At 43.7% G+C, this 25896-nt stretch overlaps 1 protein-coding gene across 1 annotated transcript in view; it reads left to right on the top strand.

Annotated features, from left to right (window-relative positions):
- Positions 1-25896, top strand: part of ADCY5 (adenylate cyclase 5) — a 333999-nt gene that overhangs the window by 122428 nt on the left and 185675 nt on the right. The window lies entirely within an intron of this gene.

Below are 25896 nucleotides of genomic sequence, written 5' to 3'. Positions count from 1 at the left end.
GGACATCTCTCTTGAAGAAGAGGAGGTTACTCACCCTGTGCAGTAACTGACTTCTTCGAGATGAGTGTCCCTGTGGGTGCTCCACTACCCACCCTCCTCCCCTCTACTTCGGAGTTGGGGTAACCTCCATTGTAGAGAAGGAACACTATTCCTTCTGTACGGGGGGGGGGGAGGCTCTGCGCGTGCGTGACCGGTACGAGTACTGCTGTAAAAATCTCCGAACGAAGGTGCAGGGACGCACCAACACCTGGAGTGGAGCACCCACAGGGACACTCATCTCGAAGAACATCAGTTACTGCACAGGGTGAGTAACCTCCTCTTCACTCAGGAAAGGTGAAGGTCACTGAAGCTTGACTTCATGACCATGTTCTGAAGAGTAGTCATCTGAAAAAACATCCCACGGCTGCTACACTTGCAAAGATCAAGGGACTCCATTCTTTTGAAGGCTGTTCTTCAAAGGTAACTTGGTTCTCGTTCCCTGTGATCATCTTTGGACACTTGACACACTCATGCCCAGACAGGTCCTCCTAATTAAGCAATCATCATTTTTTTTTAAATGTACCAGTTGTTGGAAGATCTGTCATACAACATTCCGTCATCGAAGGAGACGGGAAGAGGGTGGTTATTGCATACAAATATGATTAACCGCTTGCTTTTATTGAGCAGCAGGGCATCATTAGCTGGAATAACTTTTATGTGGGCAATCATTTCATCCCCTTCATCTAATCTTAGAAGTTATATAATCCAGTTCATCTGATGCTCATAGGATCCAGCCTTCAGAAAAGCATAGTTAATTAAATTTCTTCATCCATGTGTTCAGAACAACTCAAATGCCTTAGGTAAATTATTTTTATAACAGACCAAGGAAACAAAAATGTCAGCTATAGTCTTCTTTTTTTTTTTTAATTCTGGTTTTGGAGCCCAAGACGTTGAAGATAACTCTGTGGATTGTTTTAGAGAAGTTAATAACTGCTAATTACATAGGGTGACCATATTTCTCTGTGCTGAATACCGGACACCTGGTAAAATTACTTGTATTCAAGTGAGTTCAACAGCAATCAATCGTACACATGTTCAAAATAACATCAAGTTGACTGAGGCCCTGTCAAAAAGAAATACTGCATAGTTGGATTATTTTTGTTTACCTTCTTATCTTTAAGGCTTTAGGGTTCACACGGGGAGAGGTGACACACACACCCCTATCCCATATACACACACCTCTGTCACAGAGGTGGGGTGGCCGACCAACCCAAACCTCTCTGACTGGCACTTTTCACCCTCCGTGTCTGGCTGGCCCCCCAGGACATACCTGCCTCTCCTGGTACCTGGCACCTCGTCTTCCTGAGGCAACATGTGTGGGGGAGGTCACAAAGGGTCACATGCCCCCCTCCCCAGATTTCTGCCAGGGTTCACACCAGAATGTGGCCAGCAGCAGCATTTCGACAATGTGCGGGAAGTAAGGGATGGAAGCTGCTTCCAGCCACAGGAGAGGAGGGGGTGGGGAGGGATGATTTGGCCTGATTCTTTACAGAGCTCATCTTTACCTACACCCCTCCGATCCTGTATGGCTGGAAGAAGCTTGTCCCTTCTTGCCCACACACCGTCAAAAGGCAGCTAACACCTCCAGGCCGCTCCTGGCTGCGGACATAAACCAGCCACCTCCTGTCCCCCGGCTACAGCGCTGACAGGAAGGGTTTAAGCCCTAAGGATGCATTGTGCACCAGGGCCAAGGGAACCTGACTGCAGGGGCTTCAGCGAACCAACCAGAGAGGTGGCTCAGCAGAGGAGTGTGCCTAGGGGATGAAGCAGCCCTGCTCTTCTTGGGGGCAGGACCCAGGGCTGGGGTGGGGGCGGGTGAAGAGGGTGCTAAGCCCCTGCCCCAGGGGCTGCTGTGGAGCCTGCAGGTTCAGGGCATGAACAGATGGAAATTCCCCCCACCACCACCATTCAGGGGCTTAGCTGAGGGGCGGAGAGGCTTCCCCGTGCCAGCACTGTGCGGGGCTTTGGCACATCCGGGCTCGGCTCCTCCTAGCCAGTGCCCTGGGCTGGAGGGTCTTGGGCTGTCCTGCGGCACCAGCCTAGCCAGAGGCAGTGGGGGAAGGAAGGAGCCTGCTGGTGAGCTGAGTGCTTTGTCCAGGGGCTGGTTCTCCGCACAGCGCTGGGAGTGGGACGTGCCCCACCGGGGGGGATATGGATGAGCCGCAGGGTTTGGGGGGGGGGGGGGCAAAGAAGGAAAGCACAGAGAGAACAGCAAGAGGGGAAGCAAAAGGGCCGATGGTGGGCACCAGAGGCAACACATAACCATCCGCCACCTGGCGCCTGCCCATACTCACCAACCACTGCAGCAAAGGAGACGTAATAGAAAATGCGATCCAAGATTTTTTTCCCTAAATAGAACATATTTCAGATTTTCCACAAGCTGTTTCTTTATGCTGCCTCTGTGTACGAAATCAGACTGTGCATCTATGTAAGAAATTATCATATAATCGCATCCCTACACTATTATTTTCCTAACTAAAGATTTCTTTAAAGTTCAAATCAGTAAGCAGATAGCTCTTATATTGTAAACTAGAAGCCACCAAAAAAGACTTGCTTCACTTGTCCTCAGGAAGTGACTTGGAATGCAGGCTACGTGGATACTGCTGAAATAGGGCAGATTATATTGTATATTGACAGAGGAATTTGAAACTGAACTAAGAACTAATCCAAGCTTCTTAAAACTGCTCAATTGCAATATTCTGTACAAATTATAATCTGTGCGGAGTACTATCCAGGTAGTTAAGGAAAAAAGGCGTTAAATATTTTGGTCATATCTGAAAGATTATTTTATCGCCATCTCCACCTCAAACTAAGAAGATGCAGGACTTATGACTTATAGTCTTTTAAATGACATAATACTGTAGTAACAAGCTATACGTGTTCAGAAGAAAGGGTTGATCAAGAAGTTCTGGTTGGTTACTGCAGAGGTAACCTATCCCACTGTAATTCTGTAAGGAAAAGACTTTTAGAACCAGGCAATCCAGTCTGTTTCTGAACATCTGTCATGGTAACAATGTGGGCATTATTTTGACAAAGACTGGGGCAAAGAATAGTAGATTCTTAGTGTCATCAACATAGCAATAATGCTTTGCCACTACCATTTGAGAAGGAAAGTCAAAGCAGTCAAAAACCCTGCAGTCCACATTGTTGAGCAAAGCTCTCAAATGAATAAGGTTTTGAGTTAAACTGGAGATTCATTGACAAAAGCCAACTGAAATGTATAAATTTTAAAGAGGACAAGAAATTTAGTGGTAAGACAAATCTTTTACTCAAAGGAGTAACAAACACTGCTTTAATTGCAGTGCGTCTGTAGCCAAGTGTTAGGGAGTCATTCACATTGCTTGCCATTGCCATCCAAGGAGGTTGTATGGGCCATAGAACTGAACAGAAGGTAACTGAGTCGCCACCATTCTTTCCTGATGCGTTGGAAGTAATAACCAGTTCACAATGGGGAATAAGGAAAGAAAAAGCCTAAACTTCCAATATCCTCCCTCTTGAGACAATAATAAAATGTAGGATCCATTACATTTGGAATTAATCAGTCCAGTTGTTCACAGTGGAGAACAGAGTCAGTACTGCTGAGTTATATTTCCAACTACGCAACTGTTGTGTGTGCCTTTCAGTATGTCCCTTAACTGCCCCCAGCACATCAGTTGACGATCTGTAAAAATTAATACAGTATTAACACAATAGGCATGTCTTTTGTCACCTGAGAAATCCTACCCTGTACTGTAGCCACTTGCCAAAACCTGGCCTAGGCAGTCACTGAACATAGAGCTACCATCGCAGCTGCTGTAGCTTCTACCTCCCAACAGCTGGTGCAAGGGGCTTTGGCATGATATGGGGCCATTCTGTCCGGCAATATGCAGCTGCTGGAACAGCCATTTGAAGCTGCTGGCATCCGAACAGCTTCCAGTATTGATGGAGCATAAGGGTGACTTCAATATGTGACTTGCACATCATGCTCCTCTGCCTTGCTGGAGCCAATGTTTGTAAAGCATTTGGAGATCCTTGCATAAAAATGCTATGCATCTGTCTATAATATTAATATGTTCTTTGAATAATTATATGCAAAGAACCATTCTGTGAGAATGTTAAACTGATGTTTCAGGATTCAGAATATCACTGAGAGTCTGAGGTCTGGCTCTCTGCCCTGTTCTTATTATAATTAGTAATAGATGCTTAATCTGATGGCCTTGCTGCCAAGAGACAACCCCCCCGATTTAGGAATAAATTGTTACTTTTTTATATTGCAAAAAGGTTAAGAGTTGGGTGTTCAAAAATGTCATATTATGGCCAGGGCTGTCGATTAATTGTAGTTAACTAATGCGGTTAACTAAAAAAAATTGTGATTAATTGCAGTTTTAATCGCACTGTTAAACAATAGAATCCCAATTGAAATGCATTAAACATGTTGGATGTTTTTCTACATTTTCAAATATATTGATTTCAATTACAACACAGAATACAAAGTGTACAGTACTTTATATATTTTTATTAATTTTATTTTATTGGGCTATAAAAAGATAAAAGAAAGTATTTTTTAATTCACTTCATACAAGTACTGTAGCGCAATCTCTTTATCATGAAAGTGCAACTTACAAATGTAGATTTTTTGTTACATAACTGCACTCCAAAAACAAAACAATGTAAAACTTTAGAGCCTACAAGTCCATTCAGTCCTGCTTCTTGTTCAGTCAATCGTGAAGAGAAACAAGTTTGTTTACATTTACAAGAGATAATGCTGCCTGCTTCTTATTTACAATGTCACCTGAAAGTGAGAACAGACGTTTGCATGGCACTTTTGTAGCCGACATTGCAAGGTATTTATGTGCCAGATATGCTAAACATTCGTATGCCCCTTCATGCTTTAGCCACCATTCCAAAGGACATGCTTTCATGCTGATTACGCTCGTTAAAAAAATAATGCGTTAATTAAATTTGTGACTGAACACCTTGGGGGGAAATTATATGGCTCCTGCTCTATGTTTTTCGCACATTCTACCATATATTTCATGTTATAGCAGTCTTGGATGATGACCCAGCACATGTTGTTCGTTTTAAGAATACTTTCACTGCAGATTTGACAAAATGCAAAGAAGGTACCAATGTGGGATTTCTAAAGATAGCTACAGCACTTGACCCAAGATTTAAGAATCTGAAGTGCCTTCCAAAATCTGATTGGGATGGGGTGTGGAGCATACTTTCAGAAGTCTTAAAAGAGCAACACTCCGATGTGGAAGCTACAGAACCCGAGCCACCAAAAAAGAAAATCTGCTGGTGGCATTTGACTCAGATGATGAAAATGAACATGCATTGGTCTGCACTGCTTTGGATGGTTATCAAGCAGAACGCATCAGCAGCATGGACACATGTCCTCCTGAATGGTGTTTGAAGCATGAAGGGACATATGAATCTTTAGCACATGGGCACGTAAATATCTTGCAATGCCAGCTACAGTAGTGCCATGCGAACACCTGTTCTCACTTTCAGGTGACATTGTAAGCAAGAAGCAGGCAGCATTATCTCCTGCAAATGTAAACAAACTTGTTTGTCTGAGCAATTGGCTGAACAAGAAGTAGGACTGAGTGGACTTGTAGGCACTAAAGTTTTTGCATTATTTTATTTTTGAATGCAGTTATTTGTATATATAATTCTACATTTGTAAGTTCAACTTTCATGATAAAGAGAATGCGCTACAGTATTTGAATTAAGTTAATTGAAAAATACTATTTTTACAGTGCAAATATTTATAATAAAAATAAATATAAAGTGAGCTCTATACACTTTGTGTTCTGTGTTGTAAGTGAAATCAGTATATTTGAAAATGTGGAAAACTTCCAAAAATATTTATATAAATAGTATTCTATTATTGTTTAACAGTGCGATTAATAGCGATAAATTTTTTTAATCACTTGACAGCCCTAATTATGGCCAATGTTTAATATGCTAATAGTCAGAAATGACAGGAGATTTTGTAGGTTAACTGAGACTAGAGAAGACTGAGGAACTTCCGAGGGACATTACTAAGCTAGGTGAACTGACAGCACGATGGCAGATTAAATTAATTTTTGACAGATGCAAGATAGTAGGCATAGGAAGGAGTAATGAGAACTCTTCATACTTATTGCCAGGTTTTAAATTCATTAAAACTACTATGGAGTCGGGAAGGGGGAAGGCAAGGGTGAGAGAACCACCTGGGCATCCTTGTCAGCAGCTCAGTTAAAATCCCTGCTCCGTGTGCAGTGGTGGACCAAAAAAGCATTTAAAATGTCACAGTTACAAAGAATAGGATAGCAAATAATACTGAAAAATATTGCGATAAATTGAATGTACCCCCTAACTCTGTAATGCTCTTTTCAGTTCTGCTTACCTTCTCTCCAAAAAGATATACCAAAAAAAAGAAGGGGATCAATGAAAATGATAAAGGGTTGGACCTTACATTAATGATTAGAATAGCCACAGGTTAGATGAACCTTAATACTTCAGTCTGAAAACTGGACTGTTGATCTGAGTCAGTGTAACAATTCATAAGCTAATGTGTACTAAAAGGCTTTTTGATACTTAGCACTGTGAGAACTTTAGTATCGGAACGTAGAATGAAATCCAGTTGATTTCCATTGATGTTTAAGCTACCAACTCTGCATTTCAGTTGGACCACAGTCATAGAGACTTGGGAATCCAATAAAGGCTGCAGGAGAATGTTGGAGTCCAATTTTGGACTTTAGGAACAACATTACTAGAGCACCTGTTAAATTAGAAATGGAGTTGGCTAAGTGGCCCTGCGGTTTATGGTAACTGCAACATGGAAGCTATGAAATAGATCCCTGCATTTGAAAGGGATTCTAAATCTATTGAAGTTATTAATGAAATTCCCATTGACTTCACTGGATGCAGGATTGAGCTCTCATCTCTTGCTGTTCAAGCTGTTGTGTGAGGGAGGTGACCCAGAAACTGCCTTGATGGGCAATGCAGAGAATTCCATCCACCCCTCCTTGACCAGAGAGGAGGGTCCTTGTATTGAGAGCTGTTAAGAGGGTGGGTGGGGGAGTAAAGCAGGAAACAAGTGAGATGCTGGGACCTGTGAAATGAAAAGGGATCTTAGCAGACAGTAATAGCTGAGCAGCAACAACTGACCATGACAGTTATTTGATTTGAAATTTAAATTCAAGAGCAAGCAAAAAAAGGTAAAAATAAAGGAAGGAAACATCAGAAACAGGGAAATGCAATGTGCTGCAGCATGTCCTCAGCAGCACAGGGTGCTGTGAGAACACTAGACTTACCCTCTGTTCTCTACACTGGCTTTCCATAGAATTTCAAATCAAGTTCAAGAAGGTCTCAGTCCTTATCTTCAAAGCATTCCTTGGCCTGGGCCCAGCATACCTAAAAAACTGACTGAAGCTCTGAGATGAAGCCCATGGCTGACAATTATGCTCCTCTGTCACGGTAGAACTGTCTACTGTAAGCTCATCTGTGAAGGAGACTGAATTTATGTACTGCTATACATATCTTCCTACTGTATTTTCCACTCCAGGCATCTGATGAAGTGGGTTTTAGCCCACAAAAGTTTATGCCCAAATAAATGTGTTTGTCTATAAGGTGCCACAAGTACGCCTCGTTGTTTGAACTTTCTCAGGGGCCTGTCACAGACTCAGGAATTAACTCCCTCAGGAACTAAGGACCATCACAAATCTCTCCATCTTCCATGCAAAGGACAAGGTGTGTCTATTTAACCTGCCTTCTCTAACATAAATACGTAGCGACTGGTATAATTAAAAAAACCCCATCAAACCAAGGCACTCCACTGCACATGCTTCTTCCCCTGGTGGGAGGATAAGAAAAATATGTGACGGACGTTGCTTAATTCATTACTGGAAGGCGTGTGAACACTACGATGATGAGCGTGGCATGTGAACCTATACAGAATAGAATAGAAGATCCAAAGAAGTAACCAAATCCTACATATAATCTTTAAAGCAAGCAGGAGTGACAACATGTCAGGTTTTCAGTGATTCCAGAGTAGCTGTAAATTCTTTTGTCCACAGAATCTGTGTTTACATCTGTGTGAGTGCTGAAGCCCCTAACAATATCAGAGAAGAAAGAAACTGGGAACAAGATCAGAAACCAATTAAAATAATTTGGTAATGAAAAGGCAGAGCTCTTTAGAGGATCTATCTAGGTAAATAAATAACAGCAAAGAATGGACACAAGTGCCGGAGGCTGTGAAGCAATATTAGCAGCCACAAGCTAAGTGGGGTGGTGATGGTGGTGGGGAGAATTGAATAATTACTAGTTAGTTCCCTACTTCCTATTTATTTAATTTTTTTTATTACTTGCATTGCAGTAGCACCTCAAGCCCTAATCATCGACCAGGAACCTATTGTGCTCGGTGCTGTATGCACACATCCCAAAAAGATGGTGCCTGCCCCCACCAAACTTACACTAAAGATGAAGAGAACACAGGTAGACAAAGTACAGGTAGCTAGCTGTGTTTAGTCTTGTCATCCTAACCAGGTCTCTGAGATATGCTGGATCTTCTGTGATAAGGATGTTTTGTGAAGGAAATTGTCAGGAACTGATAATTGGGTGAATTAAAATATAAAAGATGTACACTCCAAAATTCAGACTACAGCATCTTTCTTTCATGGGCCTCAAAGAGCTTTACAAACAGGTTGCATGATCCCCATTGTACCGCTGGAGAAACTGAGGCACAGACAGAGATAAAAGCTTGCTATAACAGAGTGGCTTGCCACTGAAGGGCCTGGGAATCGCCAACCCTGATTATTGAAGGAGCCACACCTCAGAGAGATCAGGTGATTTCCCTATAAAGAGCACCAGGAAGTTGGAGGGGGGAAGGCTCAGAAAACTGCAGGGAGAAAGGCTCCTGCAGGAAAGACCCTGACATCAGGGGAGTTTGGATGTCAGGCTCCAGTGAAGAAGGAGTCTTCTGAGGGAAATGCTGACTCAATTTGGGCCAGAGTCAGAGGTTGAGCTACATAAACAGTAGGAAGAGCTGAGATGACTGGCTGCAAAAACGGAGTGATACAGCAGAAGGGTTCTGGTGGTGATGGAAGACTCCAGAGCTAGTACGAACTTCTTCTTGTGGCAGTGGATTTTACTATGGGACCCTGAGGACTGTTTTGAGCTGTTCTGTTATTAAACCAGCCACAGACACATAACCCAGAGGGAAACCAGTGTACGGTTCTCAAGGGGAAACAGAAGCAGAAAGCCACGAAATGACCTCTGGCCATGAGGCAGCACATAGGAGGTAGCTGCCCAGTTACAGTTACATTTTCAAAATTGTGGTTCTTCCAGTCTTTGAGTGCCCATATTGAGATTCCAAGTGTATGATTTTTAAGAGATGTAGACAGTCTGCAACTCCCATTGACTACAGTAGAGTTATACCCCAGATGAAATTGGTCCTGCTGATGGAAATGAAGTCTGTTTAATTATGGAAGCATGGTGTTAGGTAAAACTGAAATGGGCATTGTGTTGAATATTTGATCTCTGCTGGAGCTGAATCCTCAGATCCTTATGCAGATGTTACTCAGTTTTTATTCAGGTGGACTCTCTCATTGAAGTCTGGCTGAGTTTGCGTTAAGATGGAATGGATAGAATTTGCATAAGGGCCTCAGGATTTGGCCTTTGAAGAGAATATTAGCTAAAATTGAACCCAGCATATCGCTTTCCACCAGCCATGTTTGGAAAAGCTGATTCTCCAGGGAACAGGAAACTCAGGGTATGCCGACACCATATGTTCCTTACAGCAGCGTGTATAGTACGTACCCTGCCCACACCCCAGCTTGGGTATAAATAGCAATGTAGATGGTGAGGCGCTGCTTAGGGTGAGTAAAAACACACCAGAACCCTAGGGCATGTACGCTACATGGCTCTCTAAATGCCAGAACTGTGCCTCTCCCCACTGCCTCCCCACTGATGGAGCCTTTCCCCACCACAGAAAAGGCTCCATCAGTGGGGAAAGGCTCTGATGGGAAGATTCTGGAACCTTTCCCGGCTGCCTCTTCCATGCCAGAGCCTTTCACTGCCATGTGTAGCTGCAAGCTGCAGTGAGGACATAGCCTGCTTTTCATGGTGGCTTGTTGCTACACGTGTGGTGCCTGTACCCTACACGCCACTGCCAGTGTGGACAAGGCCACAGGTAAAGTCGTTGATTGACTTATCTGTTTGTAAAGCAGTTGAAGATTCTTTCCTGCTGTTGATACTCTACCATGCACATTTAATCAAGAACATCATGGTTAAAAAGGACAATTCCAGGTTCCCATTCATGTTGGAGCATAGGTTGTGTTGTATCAATGCGTGGCCATCCATTTTAAATTTCCATTCATGCATGGCAGCAGATTCCATGGTGGAAGCTTACGATCTTCGCTTTTTTCCCAGTCAGTTAGGTAGCCTTGCCTCTTCTGTTGCCCAGCTCAAGGGCATTGTGGATTGTGCTTTCTTCTTCTGCCTCTGTGCTTTTTCTCTCGTAACCAGGGCTGGGCGAGCGAGGCAGCAGCCCAGGGTCCAAAGGCCCCCAGGGAACAAAGCCACAGGGGCAGAAAAATGGGGGGCAGAGGGGGGTCGGTCAGGTCAGCCCTTCACGGTGGGGCTCGGTGGGGCCAGCCCTGGGTGGAGATGGAGGGTGGGGCATGCAGGGGCATTGCCCCTCCCCCCAAAACTGTAGACCGGCCCCAGTTCTCCAGAGCCTGCCAGAGTCACTCCTCTCTCAGCAGAGGTGTGCACAGGATGCGTCCACCACAGCCGAGTCCCCTCAGTGCATGGCGGAAGGGGAGGGCAGCTGGGTTTCCAGGGGTTCTCTCCCCCAGCTGGGCTCTCCTGCTCCCCTGCATCCCCAAGTGCTGCTTGGAGTGCAGCTGGGCAAACTTATGGGGGACAGAGGAGGTGGTGTCCAAAGGCAGGTGAAACTTTCCTACAAGGGCTGGGTAGCCGGAGCCTCCCTGGGAACTCTGTGCAGGACATGGGGGGCTCACTGGGGAGCAGCGGCTGCAGCCCAGAACCAGGAGCAAGAGGAAAGCCCAGCCCCAGGATGCCCAGGGGCAAATGCCAACCCTGGGAGCCATGCAGCTGCCCTGAGCAGAGAGACCATCGCTCAGAATCTGTAGGGGAAGCCCCTGGCCAGTAAGCTGTGGTCGTACACCTTGGGGGACTACATGGGCAAAATCAGGTGCTGGGAGAACAGACCTTGCTATGGTCCCTGCTGGAGGCCCACAAAATCCCCTCCCTCATCCTCTAAGGGCTCCCTGTCTTTTGTTTCTAAAATGATGTTCTGTTTAGAAATTTAACTAGGTTTAACAAAACAAAAGGTAAAAAACACCTAAAACTGAAATAAATGTTTCAGTTCAGTTTCATTGGACCTGAAATGAAATGTTTTGGTTCTGGGCACCAAACAAAGAATTATTTGCCTAGCTCTACCGCTATAGAACTTCTTTGATGTTAGAAAATGTTTCTGTTTATTTCTCTCTATTTATTTTCCATTTTTGTTTTCTTCTGAGTTCCAGGGCTGTAGCTGGAAGCAGAACCAGAAATGACAAAATAATAGTTGGAGACAGACTGTTCTTGTTGTATTTCTAACCAGGCAGGAAGCACCACAAATTTTGTTATGAAATTTCTGGTATGATTCTACAGAACAAAGAGGTTTGAATTAATAGCTGAGCTGAACTTTTGAACTACCTGAGGTTTGTCCCTCCCAAGTTGTTATTTACAGCAGTAGTTTTCCAGCTCTTTCGTTGGGTGGACAACTTCATACAAGATAGATCCCCTTCTCTCCTAAATTCTCACACATACACACACCCCAGTATGTGCTTCCTCAAATGCTTCGTTCTGAGGGCTACCAGGAAAAGGCCAATGGGTCAAATTTGCAATTGGCTGGTTGAGGGTAATGCTAGCGGACTACAAGTAAGAGTTATGGGATGAAACTGAGCAAAGGAAAATTTGGGGTGAATGGAGAGGCCTATTATACTGCTGAATAGTGTCCAAAAGGCAATGATAAGAGCCCCACCCCTCATGAAATGGGACTAGATAAAGTACACAAGAATGCACTGGACCAACGTCATGCCTCCTGGTTTGGTAGAAGATAAACATGGTAACAGTGTCTAGTCCACTTCTAACTTCTAATTTTAAATAGAGTTGAGTGAATAACTTATTGAGCAAGTTGAACCATGTTTTCCTGTTTTTGGGATATAGACCGGTAAATCATAATTTCCTCAAATATATTCAACAGATACCTCATCACACTGTTTGCATTCTGGATTGTCCAATATTCAAAAATCAAGATGTTATTTTAATAATGAATGGTCAGACAAATCATAACTCATTGTCTCTGTTCTGTGATTGAGTGAACGTGCAGCCACTTCACCAGATACACATACTTGTGCATCTAACTTCCAATTCTCTATCCACAAACACTTTTATTAAGTCCTATGTCCCCCAAATACAGAAGTCAAACTGCCTATGGGGCCAGCCCTGCATGGCGAAGCTCGCTGGGACCAGCCCCGCATGGCGGGTTCAGGGAGGGTACGCCACCTCTACCCTTTGATTCACCTCAGCAGGCCACCCAGCCTGTTTGGGTTGGGGGGGGTGCAATCAACAAATCTGCGGGTCACATGACCCTGTGTGCTTCCCACACACACACACACACATTGCCTCTGGTAGGGGGCATAAATATGCTTGCTCTCTCTGGGCATCAAAATGCCTAGTTATGACTCTGCTCTTAGCTTCTGATATCTTCCATCGTGGGAGACCAGATTTGGAGTATTCATTCCATGTGCATTGCCACTTGCTTTGAAGTTATTGAATTTGAATTTGACACAACTCAGGCCTATCTCATCCTTACCCTCCTCTTGTTATCCCCTGTCTCTTTCTGTCGATGAGACTGTGACTCCGCTGATTAAATATTTGCCTCTTTCCCTCACCCACTTAAATTCTAATGCTTCATTGGTTATCCACTTCTGCTTTTTAGTGATGGATTTATGCGGACTAAGTGTTGACAATATTTTGAAGCGTTGGCACAATATATTCTTTGTATAAATTTGATTAAAATAATCTGTTTTATTTTGCCCAGAGCTCCATCGGGTGAAAGTGAGTCACTATAGAATATTGTATGAAAAGTAACAGCAGTTTGATCAATTTCCAGGGTCAGTTAATGTTGTTTGATTGCAAGGAGTTGCTATGGGAAAGGGAAGCTGGAAGGTAATAATGAAAGTGAGCAGCTCACTTCGGTATGCTGGCAATCATGAGCTTCATCAGGTTTAGAGTAAAATTTTACTATGTAGTTGACTCCCCTGCCTTAATCAAGCACTAATGTAAACAACATTTGTTTGAGTTCTTAGTCTGTAGTGAGAGGAACAATTCCTGCCAGGAGAAAAGGATGCTGTGATGGCTGCCTGATGTGCCTTTGAGCCCACCAGTCCAGTTTTTTTCTTTTCAGATGAGTGCTCTCTGGGGCCAGGTTTCCATGATCTTTCAGCAGGGGACAGGTGGTTTCAGGCGTGAGATTTTATGCTTAATTAGAGCTTATGAAAAGTTTACCCAACATGTTTTTTCTCTTATTTGGGTTAGGTCCCTGGAAGGTTTACAAATGTATTCAATAAATATTTAATTCTGAGGATGCTGCCAAAGAATTCCTTGTCTTGTGATTTGATCTGGGGTTTTGTTAACGTGAATCCATCTTTGCTTTTTCTTGATAGGGAATAAACAAAACAAAAAATTGCACTATACAGATTCACTGCCATTATAAAAAAGATTGTGTGTGAAATTCCAGCATCCAGATTCAATGCAATCTGCCTGCATGTGATATAAACACAGTACCAATTACTTTTATCCATCTAGGCATTTCTACCATGCTACTTGTAGAGGAAATCCTTCATTGTGAACTCATTTATGGTCTTCCTTGAAGGCCCACTAGGAGGAATGGGCACAAGAATCCTGTGGCTCCAGCAAACCCATTTATAGAAGAGGCATCTCTACTTAGGTTGCTGACTATATGGAGCACTAGAGGTGGGCTAACCAGTGCTAACTGCAGCATTTCAAGCCCAGGTTTGGTGCAGTGGGATGCAGCAGGATAGTGACTCACACATTTCCTCTGCTTGGCCCGTGGCAGCACTGTAGGAAGCATTGTCTATACCTGTATGAATGAAACAACATCTTCTCTTTAGTTAGGAATCCCCAGGACCCAGGAACTATGAGTGCCATTCTATAGGCTTCCCAGAGGGCTGCTACTTCCTCCTCCCATTATCAGTGAGGTTCTGGCTCACACAGCATGAGAACACTACATGGGCCAGCAGGATTCAGGAAAAAGAAACCAAAGATTAGGACATACAGAGATAAACTGGAGAATAACACTGAAAATATTATAATGCCTTTATAGAAGTCAATGGAGTGTGCCCTCCCCAGAAGTGCTGACTTCAGTTCTGATTACCTTATCTCAGTAAAGGACAAAGCAGGAAGAGAAGAGGGTCTTAGATAAGACAAAAAGTCATGCAGTAAATAGACATAAATCAGATAATTCAAAGTGGAATCTCAACAGGAGAGGGCAAAATCAAGTCATCCAGGGTGAGTAGGAAACTTTCTCAAATACGTGCTATCAACTTCTGCACAATCCGTCCTTTCGTTTCCACAACAAGCCACAAGTTCCTAGCCCTTCTTGCCGTGAAGGTAACTTTCCAAGGGTGAACAGAAGTTATACGGATAAGGGGCTGTCTTCCTGAGTCAGGGAAAGGATCAGAGGAGGAGCTATGAGGACAGCTTCAAAGTGGTGAAGGAAAGACTGTTCAGTGACATGGGTGGGGGGCAAGACAGGTTTTTTGGGTGGGTGCACATAGGGTGGGATTTTCAGAAGTCCCAAAGGGACTGAGATGGTGAACTCCTTTTAATGCGAGTTGGAGTGGCAGAGAACTCTTGTAAACCCATAGGCCTGGCTGCTGGTAACAGCAAGATAAGTCACTTCATCAGGCTAATAGGTTTTTGTAGGAATGTTGTAGGGCTGGTGTAGTATTTGTCAGCCAGTTTTATTCCTCGCAGGATTCTGCTAACGGGAGATGATCGCCTTGTTCACTACTGCATGGAATTCAAGTGTGCTCGATCCATTATAGGGACACAGTAGCTGTGAACAATACCTTGTGGGAGGAGAGACTGAAATCCATAGTTTCCTCTTTATTTAGCTCTATGATAGGTCACTGTGGACATGGCTTCAATGTATTACAAACTCATACTTGTCTCTATTGTTTTGTGTCTTTTATGTACCCACACTCAGCACCAAACTATAGCATATGCTCTCTTCTTGCTTTGGCCGACAGCCGGCCTGCACATAGTTATCTATCTTTTGCTGTGCCCATCCCCACAGTATCTGAGTGCCTAACTGGCAGAAGGGCTGGAGTTCTTGCTCACTAGAGCCCTTAAAAGGGATCACACACTTTATGGAAATACTAGTGTCCCAGGTTTAGCTGGAAAAAGTGAGCAGCTGCCAACAGTCATCTTCATTCTGACTGATAAATTGACACAGTAAAATTTAGAGAAACAGGGTGGGAGAGATCATACCTTTTATTAGACCAATGTCTGCTGGTGAAAGGGACAAGCTTTGAAGCTACACAGAGCTCTTCTTCAAGTCAATGTAAGCTTCAGAGCTTCTCTCTTTCACCAATAGAAGTTGGACCAATAAAAGATATTACCTCACCCACCTTGTCTATTTAATATCCTGGGACTGACACAGCTGCAACAACATTGCAAAATACTAAAATTTCTCTTTCTACCTCAGTTCAGGGCTAGCATGCAGCATTGTCATACAGTCTGCAGCAGTCTGTTTTCAAGCCCACACTTTAGTATTATTTAGTTCAAATTCTGTCCTCATTTATACCTGTACAACCATGTGCAAGGCTTCAATGGGGCAGGTGCAATCATGGTTGGAATCTGACCTTTAGATTCTCTCTTATGACTAGTGAAGATGCATGAGAAGGAAAGAGTCCAGATTTTCTCAGAGCCCAGGTTAAGTCTGCATGGTTGACAGTTAGTAAAACAATTCTTTTAGTGGTAAATGGAACCAATTTCTTATGGAATCAAAGACACTATAAGCATGGAATCCCACTGTTCCATTTTCAGTCATTCGGAGGAGAATTGCACTGTAGATTGTGTATTGACTAGTGTTGAAAAGTACCATCTACAAGGAATTGATGCTGTAAATAGTAATAAAGTCTTTCTTCCATCCCCTCCTGCCCCCAGTCCTTCAGATGCAGTACAAGTAAAACCAAACTAACTCCTTTGATCAGTGGGAATTCTCAAATCTGCCATCTATTCACAATCCGGGACTGCTTATCAATGTGAGATTGTCCTCAAAAATGTTTAAGGGAAAAGGGTTTCAAAGTTGAGATTCAGATCCATTTTTCCCACAAAATTCAGGGGTGTGCAGACTCTGGACCTGTTTCTTAACTACCTGTTGAGAAGCCTAGTCACAAAAAGAGGGAGAGGCCTCCACTGATAGCATGAGAGAAGCAGTGACATAGTGAACACAAGGAGAGTGTGGACTAGGGTCGGGGGTACAGCTCCAGGGGTGCTGGAACAATTTGTATAGTGGGGGTGCTGAGAGCCATTGAACCAAACTGTAAACCCTGTATATGGTGGAAACCACTTCAAGCCGGGTGGGCAGTAGAACCCAAGCACTCTTAGTTCCAGCACCTAAGTACAGCTCTGAGAAGAGTCAGTTGCTCTGGTTAATTGTGGGTGAGCTATCATGACACAAATCATCAAGGATGGTCTTGTGGTTAAGGCACTGGATGGGGACATGGGAATCTGAATTCAGTTTCCAGCTCTGCTACAGACTTCCTATGTGATCATGGGCAAGCCACTTAACCTCTCTGACTCTGGATGGTACATCTTTATCTCATGGAGGTGGTGAGAATAAATCCAAACCATTAATCCTTGGGAAGTGCTCAGATGCCACAGTGATGAGAGCCATAGATGTACTTAGGTAACCTACTCACTACCAGCAAGTTTGGTTCCTCTGTTCTTGACTTCTTTTTAAAGATCTTTGTGGCCAGGAAACCGTTATGCATGGTCTCAAATCAGAGCAGAGCTTCATTCCTTATTTTGGAAAATTTGAGGAAAATGTCTCCGCTGTTTTTTGAGGGTTTTTTAAAAGTGACCTTAAAAAAGAGAGAAAATATGGCATTAGATACAACCTTAAAAAGGAGCTTTGGGGGAAGATTGGTCTAGCCTGGGCTGGGAGTTCAGGCTCTGGGCTGGGGATGAGGTGTTTGGGGTGCAAGGAGGGGCTCTGGGTTTGAGGGGGGCTTAGTGCTGAGGCAGGGGTATAGGAGGGGGTCAGGGCTCTGGGCTGGGAGTGCAGACTCTGGGGTAGGGCCGTGAATGAGGGGGTTGGAGTGCAGGAAGGGGTTCCAGGTTTGGGGGCAGGGCTCAGGGCAGGGGATTGGGGCACAGGGTTGGGATGTGGCTTTATCTCGGGCGGCTCCTGGTCAGCGGCACAGCCGGGGTGCAGAGGCAGGCCTCTCGCCTGTCCTGGCACCGCAGACCACACGGTACCCTAGAAGTGGCCAGCAGCAGGTCCAGCTCCTAGGTGGAGGCGTGCAAGTGGCTTTGTGTAACTCACACCCACAGGCACCTCCCCTACCCAGTTCTCGGCCAATGGAATTGCGGAGCCGGTGCTTGGGGTGGGGCAGCATGCGGAGTACCGTGGCCCCCCTGCCTAGAAGCCAGACCCACTGTTAGCTACTTCCAGGGAGCAGTGCAGTGTCGGACAGCTAGGCACTAGCCTGCCTTAGCTGGGCAGCACCGCCAACGGGACTTTTAACGTCCTGGTCGGCAGTGTTGACCAGAGCAAGGCCACCCAGTGCTTTACATGCCATGACCCAGTACTGGGTCGTGACCCACAGTTTGAAAAACACTGAGTTAGGGGATAGTGACTGAGAAGGTGTATGCTCTTTGAAGGCTTCTAAGTGAGTTTGTTTCTTGAATTGTGTCCAGATTTTTAGCTGAATGTGTCACCACAGGTCTGGCAGGCCCAGAAACACCTATCAGATATCTTATGAGATAGGGAGAAAACTGTATCCACTCTGGAACATTCAGTCAAGGCAACTCCTTAGAAGGGCCACCCCGAAACGGGCTGTGCTCACTTATGATATATGAAAAACCAGCTGATGAACAGGAGTAGCAGGAATGGGGGACTGGAAGTTAAAGGCCCGTGCAGAGGGACCTGCATGTTACAAGGATGTTGTCAGGTTGATTTAAGACCCAAATTCAGGGTTTGCGTAAACTAATCCTGAGATTAATAGAAGTGTTTCCATAATTATTTCTTTTTTGTTTTTTAGTTAGAGTAAATGAGAATCACTTTTACTGGCTTGGATGTAAACTTTCCCTGCCGTGCTTGCAACCCAAACATTGCAATGTTGTTCTAGTGCCAGAGAACAGAAAATGAAGCTGCCTACAAACAGAAGTGAAAATGATTAGTGTGTGTTCATTGTCCAAACTGAGTAAAATCACTCCTGGGGGAATTCTGCACCAAAAAATTAAAAAGTCTGCACACAATACTTTAAAATTCTGCAAAAATCTGCATATTTTATTTGTCAAAATAACACAATATAATACATTTATTTCAAAATACTTGTCAGCAAGTATGTCTGTAACAATATGGACAAGAAAAAAGATTCAGGAAATGCTTTTTGACAAATAGATTCCTGACTAGGCATATTAATACAGAACTTTGAGTAATAATTCATTTAAACTACAGTACAGAAACCTATTTCCTGCACCTCTCAGAAGCAGTGCAAAGGCTTGGGGGCTTCAGAGGTAATGGAGGAGCAGAGGGAGGGGGAAGTAATTGCTGGGAAGGAGCCGAAGAGTGAACCTGGACGGTTGCTGGGTGTGGGTGGGAGAAGTATGGAACAGTTTGGGGTTTTTTTTGGCAGAAGAATAGTTACGGAGTTGGGGAGCTTCCCCCATGCAGACCCTGGCTGATTCCTAACCTCTCCCATTCAATGAGGCACATCTACCCCTGTCCCCATGTGCACCCCCACTCAGGAACCTTTCTCCCCATGTGGCCCTGCACACCTTTCCCCATACCCATGTGGCCCTGCAACCCGACTTAGCCACGCCCCTGTCCCCTATGGCCCTGCACCAGTCTGTTCCAACCTCCCACTAGCCCGTCTGACTCCCAGTCTATGTGACCCCCCACAGCAGCCCTGTGTGCCCCTCTCTGTTTGTCCCCCCCATATCCTGTGCCTCCTCACCTGGTCCCATGGGCAGGGCGCTGTGAAGAATGCAGCCTCTCCTCCTTCCTATCGGCTTCTGACTGCTAGGGCTGGCTGAGCCAGCTGCCCTCTGTTCTGATGCCACAGCAGCCCCTGCTGGGCAGAAAGGCTCAACAGCACTGCCTCTCCAGCAGAATGTATTTTCTGTGGAGAAAAAAGTCTGTGGGGGACATGAATTCTGCACATACACAGTGGCACAGAATTCCCCCAGGAGTATAAAATTCAGAACACCACAAAGCAACACACATGGATAGCTAGTGAAAAGTAAATTCAGATTTTTAAAATTCTTGCAATTTGTAATAATTGAAGGTATAACTAATAAGGCTAAGTAAATTTGCTTTTCAGAAATACATGATTTAACCAAGCACTCTTAGCATTTAACCTAAAATGAAACTGGTCCATTGGCTTGGGTCTCAAGAGGCCAAGATTCAGTTCCCTGCTCCACCACAGACTTCCTGTATGACTTTTGGCAAGTTACTTGTGGCTTGTCTTCATTGTGGCGTTAACTTGAGTGTTGTGCCAATTAGACCCATCCATCCTCCCAGATACAAAACCCTGAATCAGGTGTGGTAGTACTTTTAACTGTACCTGCCTGGGTATAGTTAAAGGGCGATAGGCTACAGCCTGAGTTAGCACAACTCATCAGCTGCTTGCAGAACTGCTATGTGCAGCTCAAAGTGTTATTTTTGCAGTGCGGCTGCTTTCACTCAACCTGTGCGAACTAGGTGTGGACAGTTTGCGTTAACTCCTATCCTTTTTATGCCTCAATTCCCCATCTGTGAAATGGGGATAATAGCACTTCCCTACCACACAGGGATGTTGTGAGTATAAATACATTGAAGACTATGAGGTTATCAGATACTACAGTAATGGGGGGTTGTGTAAGTACCCAGATAGCCTTTCTTTTAAGGATGAGCTATATTATTGAGTCATGTGTCTCTGCCCAAGAGAGGTGAAAGCTAAGGAGCCAGGAGCCTAGAGTTGGTGCCCTTGCTGAATGATGGAGGTGAAATACAGGTGCAGTTGCCCTGAACTGTGACAGATGGCATCTGCCTGCACTTTTGCATGCATTTCTTTTTTTGCATGGCACTTTTATATGCACAGTTAAATTCCCTCACAGTTTCTTTTTACGAATCTCATTTAAAATTAATAAATAGTAGTTCAGGGTGTAAATCCCACAAAGGGACTACTTGGGAATGGTTTAATTCAACCATTTTGATTTTCTTTTTCTCTACTTCCCTCTCCCTCCCCCTTCCCTTATATCAAGGAATCCTGCTGTGTACTGTTCCTGCTCACCACTGGCTCAGTACTGGCTAAATGAGATTCAGCATGGCTGCACTGTTTCTAAGCATATAGGGAAAGACCTGAAATGCTGCTCTTATATTTGTGCTTCTTGGGAGCCCCACAATAAGCTAAAAGTTGAGGAATGCCTTGTTCTGTGTGGATTCCATGCCAGAACACAATCAACATAAGCAACTTTCTTATGTAACTTCATGGTAGATAGAGATCACTTTTTGTAACTTTTTTAAATATAATTTTTAGGTGTAGTTATGCAAATGTAATACTTAGGAAAGGTGCAGGATTGACAAACCCAGAGTCTGAAGCCCTCTGTTTATCAGCCAGAACAGGTAAAGAATAGGCAGCACTAATATGTCTCATCCCCCTTTAGTAGTTAATCTGCTAGAGGATAACAGTCTGCTGCTGCTGCCAGCTAATGGAGTTATTCAGTTTGCAGAGGTCTGTGCCATAGTACCGAAGATAAGGGTTCAAACCCTGCTGGGATTGATTTTAGACCTATGTAAAATGACGGTGGGTGGGTAGAATCCTATGTAACTAGAGTGCATGGATGGTTTGTGATAGTCATAACTGGATGCATAACTGATGCCAGATTCTTAAGGCTGAATATTTGTCATTCCTGAGGCTAGGTTAAAACAAAAGGCAATTTGAAACATGCTGGGTCCCATTATCTGAAACTAATTCTACATTATGTATGTAAAATCCTGCTTTGCCAAATGCAAAAGTGGACTTTCTGGGCTTGCCGTTTGCCCGGCCTGTGTGGGGTTTATGAAAGTGTTCTGGCAGTTGGGTGACCAGACAGCAAATGTGAAAAATCGGATCGGGACGTGGGGGTGCTAATAGGAGCCTATATAAGAAAAAGACCCAAAAATCTGGACTGTCCCTATAAAATTGGGACATCTGGTCACCCTATCAGGCAGGCATCTTGAAAACTGGATCATGTGGGTTTTTTCTTGGATTAAAAAAATGAATTTACTTTTAAAGTTAATTTATAAAAACAAATCAAGATTCTTGAAGACTCCATGTGTGCTGAAGCCAGTGCTTTGTATTAGCTTTGCCTCCAGCCACAGCAATGGTGACTTTTGTGAAGCCTTTGAACTAACTGAGGCTGGAGCAGCTCTAAAGGGAGAGAATGTCGTGTTGTTTCTTTTTGAAGAAATATGCTTCAGCTCAGCTGAGTTTTTTTATGGCTGTAAATTAAAGCACGTTATGTTTGACTTTTGTTTTAAATGCAGTTTTCTCCCTTTAGGGGGGCTACAAGCCAACACATTGATACTTCAAAGGCTTTAAAAGTAACAGACTGCCACACACATCATCAACTCGCTCTTTGTTTCTCTGCAAAGTTCAGCACTTGACTCTCTTGCTCATGACATGAACCTTCCTACCACATTCTGTGCTTATTCTCTCCCCTCCCACCCCCCATGTTTACCTGATTAGCATCTCTTTAAACTCAGACAGGAACACCGTAGCTTACAGCTGGCTCTATGGTTTGGAATGAAACATGTTAATCCTGGCCTGCTAATCATAGAGAACTCCCGTGTTAATTCATTCCAGATAAAGTACCGTGAATCAGATAAAGATATAGGCCCAGATTTACAAAGAATGTAGGTGTCCAAAGTTGCACATAGGTGCTTACTAAGATTTTCAAAAATGCCTGAACAGTTTAGGTATTTAACTCCCATTGAAAGTCCGTAAGAATTAGGCACCTAGCTCACTTTCACCCATACTATTTTTGTTTGGTTGGTTTTTGGCATATTTATCCTGGAAGAGCAAAAGACAGAAGTACAATAGCTACCGAATTCCAGCCCAGTTACCTGTTCCCTAGCAGCGTCTGAGTGGTGCTGAATGCAACAATAAGGCACTTAATGAATAACAATTGTAATAATTAAAAGTTTAGTGCCCAATTTTGCCACCCTTACTCCTGTGAGTTTAGTATCTTACTTCATGGCCACTCCAGTGGGACTAATTGCTAGCTCAGGTACTATTCAGTGGGAGTAAATGTGGTGGAATCAGGTCCTTTGTGTCTAAAGGACCTACTCTGACCTCACTCTTGGATTTAATGGGAGATATGCACCATGGGAGATCTGCACGTGTAGTATCTGAACCTCCTGGTATGGACAAGTGTTTGAGACCTTTCCCTGGGGGTGGAGGGGCCTAATTTGGGAGGCAGGGTGTCATTGTGGATTGAGCATTGGACTGGTGCTCAGGAGATTTGGGTTCTATTGTTGGCTCTACCACTGGGTGACCTTGGGTACGTCATGTTGCCGCTCTGTGCCTCAGTTTCCCCATCTGTAAAATCTGTAAAATACCTCCTTTGTAAAATGCTGATAAAAAGCAGTATGTAAGAGCTAGATATTGTCATTCTTAATTATATTCTGGCATATGGATCATAATTAAAGATAGAATATGGCCCTCTTAGGAACAAGCTTAAGTGGCTTGAGCCCAGGTCTCAGAGAGAGCTAGTGGCAGAGCCAGAAATAAAATTCAGGAGTCAGAGATTCCCAACTCTATACACCACCTCCTATTATGCGGGCTCCCTGATAATTAGCTAACAATATTATATTTTTATAACTAGGACACTAAATCGATATCTAACCATAACTCAGGATATTCAGTTTGTTCAGTTGAATCTAGCAGCTAGGAGATATGTTAATTCTTTATACCCTAGTGTTTAAAGTCAAATAGAAAGGTTGTCAGTGCAAAGCAGTTTTTAAAGTCTGTGTGGTGAGAGGATTTTTTGAAATAACTACAGGAAAAAAGACAATTTTATTACTATGACAAATATCTCCAGAGCATCACTCTGGTGCAGTAACCTACCTAAAGAACTTCCAAGCTAACTAATTCTGTCTTTCATGGTTTTTATACTGTTGGTGTCCCTTGAAAAATCCATAGAACTATATGATAAATTTTAATTGATGCATTAAACATATGTGACTATAGAAGTAAGCGTTCTAAGCGATATTCATTAGGCCATTGAAAACAAGCTTGCTTTACTGTTATACAGATTCGCCTTGAAAGATGGCTTTATAGGATTCATGAACTTCCTACATTGCGCTGACCATGAAAGATTCATTCTCATACTAGAAGTAATTAAAATAAATCCTAATGACCAAAAAGTTATTTTTTATTGATGAAAAATGTCACTCCTGAAATTACAATGACATGATGTCTTAAGTAGCTGAGATTTCCAAGGACATCGAGATAGTTGATTTCTAAACCCTGCTGTTGCTGGCTTTTGGAACCCTTCCCAAAGTTGAATTCCATAGTGCAGAGGATATAAGTTACTGTTGGTCTTTCTTTCTTTCAACCTAATTAGAGTAAAGCAGAAAGCAGCCTGAGACTCCTCTTTTCCAGAACTGTCACTACTGTGAATTCTCTAGCCTGCCCATTCTAAAACCCCCCCCACACACACACACACTCTCTCTCACAAGTGTATTGTGAGGATAAATCCATAAATGATCAGGGGAGACATGGGGAAGAATACTACAGTGTTTGGTTCCACAGAATTACCTAGATTGCTGCAGTTTCAGGGAGTGAGATTTAGAGTGGTGTTCTGAGAATGCTTTGTATTGAAAATACTGGGTGGTATGGTGGTTTGTCAAAACCGACTTCTTAGTTTAAAGAAAAAAATGAATTTAGCATATCACATTTTTGAACCATTATTCAAACCTTTACCAGTTAATAGTCCTCAAGATTTCAAATTCCATTGATATGGCTTCTCTGATAACCCCCACACCTTTGAGCTTACCACATAAAATGTATGCCTGTTCCACTATTTTCCCCCCTACAGTGTCATTTGCTCATATGATCATAGATTCCAGAGATAGCAAAGGCCTGTTAGCTCATCCAGTCTATCTCCCTGCCAATACAGGATTATTCCCTACAGTAAACTTGCTAGTGTATTATCCAGTCTAGTTTTTTTAAAAGCCCCAAATGGTGGAGCTCCCAACACTTCGCTTGGGACGGTGTTCCACAGGCTGGAACAGCTTGTTGTTGGGACAAATATCCTGATATTCAACTCCAATTTCCTGATTTTTAATTTCATCCCACCAAGTATGTCACTAAATTGTTCAAGCCAAATTCAGAGGTGAGTCTACTTGGAGCCAGTGTTGTTGTAACTTATCCCTTCTTCCACATTCCTCAAAATGTATGGTACACAAACCTAGACTTGCACCCTTGTACCTCTGTAACTTACCCTTTTACCCCCTTAAACCCCACCACATCTGCATCTCGGCTTTCTTCGGCATTTTACTGTTTACAACTTTCAAATATTTATAGTGTAGCCCTGTTTAGCCCAGAGATGCTACCCGGAACTGGCCACTGTATTCCAAATGTAGCAGCTGTTGCTGCCTCCAAGACGAATGCCACTTTACCCAAGTGGATGCATTGTAAAATTCTGCTTTCAGTTTTGAAAAGATTCTACCTTTCATAAGCATAAAATGAGAGACTAATGCCTCACCATTTGGGTGCGTTAGCTACCTCAACATGCATGTGTGTCATTTTCAGATGAGCCTACAAAAGAGCTCTCTCCTGTTATTTGCTTGTTTTGTCAGCCTGTTCCACCCACCTACACACTAAGGCATCTTCATCAGCTGACATGTCTCCTCACCCCGTGAACCTTAGAGCAGGATGAGATTCCTGTCTTGGCTTTCACTGATTTTAATTTTTGATCGCTTGGGCATATGTGAAGAAACCTGCAAAACTCATTCTGTGTGAATGCTGGAGATTTCCTTTGCGAGTGTCGCCTCTTTAACCTTTTTCTCCCGCTGACAAACCTCAACCTCTGGAGAGGGAGAACTCTTGTTGGCACCAGCAGAATGTTTCCATTTGTAAAACTTTCACCATCCTCCCTCCCCCAGCTTTTTCTGTGGCTGGGAAGATAGTGGCCTGCAGTGGAATCCCTGCAGCAGCTGTCTTATTGCATATACATGCTTGTGACAGTTTAATAGTAGTTGTCAGATAACATTAGCACATTGCTACGAATAAACCGAGCAAGCGCTATGAGCTAAGAGGAGTCAACCAAGCAGTTGGAAAAGGGCAGACTCATCCACTGGTATCAAACAAGGCCACCAGGAGTCTTGGGGAGTCTGCTCATTTTACTAGCTAAAGTGTTCGCTGTACAAAGATGTGGCTTCAGAGAATGAAGCATACACAGTTCAGAGCTGGGAGCCCTCCCTTCCCTGGATAACCATTTTGAAGGTGAGGGAAAGAAGCCCAGTTTGGTCATGTGGGCAAGCCCTTTGGGTCCCCCTTAAAAAACAAGTTGAAGGGGAGATCTTCCTCTTGT

The sequence above is a fragment of the Lepidochelys kempii genome, chromosome 11 (genome assembly GCF_965140285.1).
Source record: "Lepidochelys kempii isolate rLepKem1 chromosome 11, rLepKem1.hap1, whole genome shotgun sequence".
NCBI classification, from domain to species: Eukaryota; Metazoa; Chordata; order Testudines; family Cheloniidae; genus Lepidochelys; species Lepidochelys kempii.
Note: the sequence above shows the minus strand (reverse complement) of the source record. Positions and strands in the feature narration are given on the sequence as shown.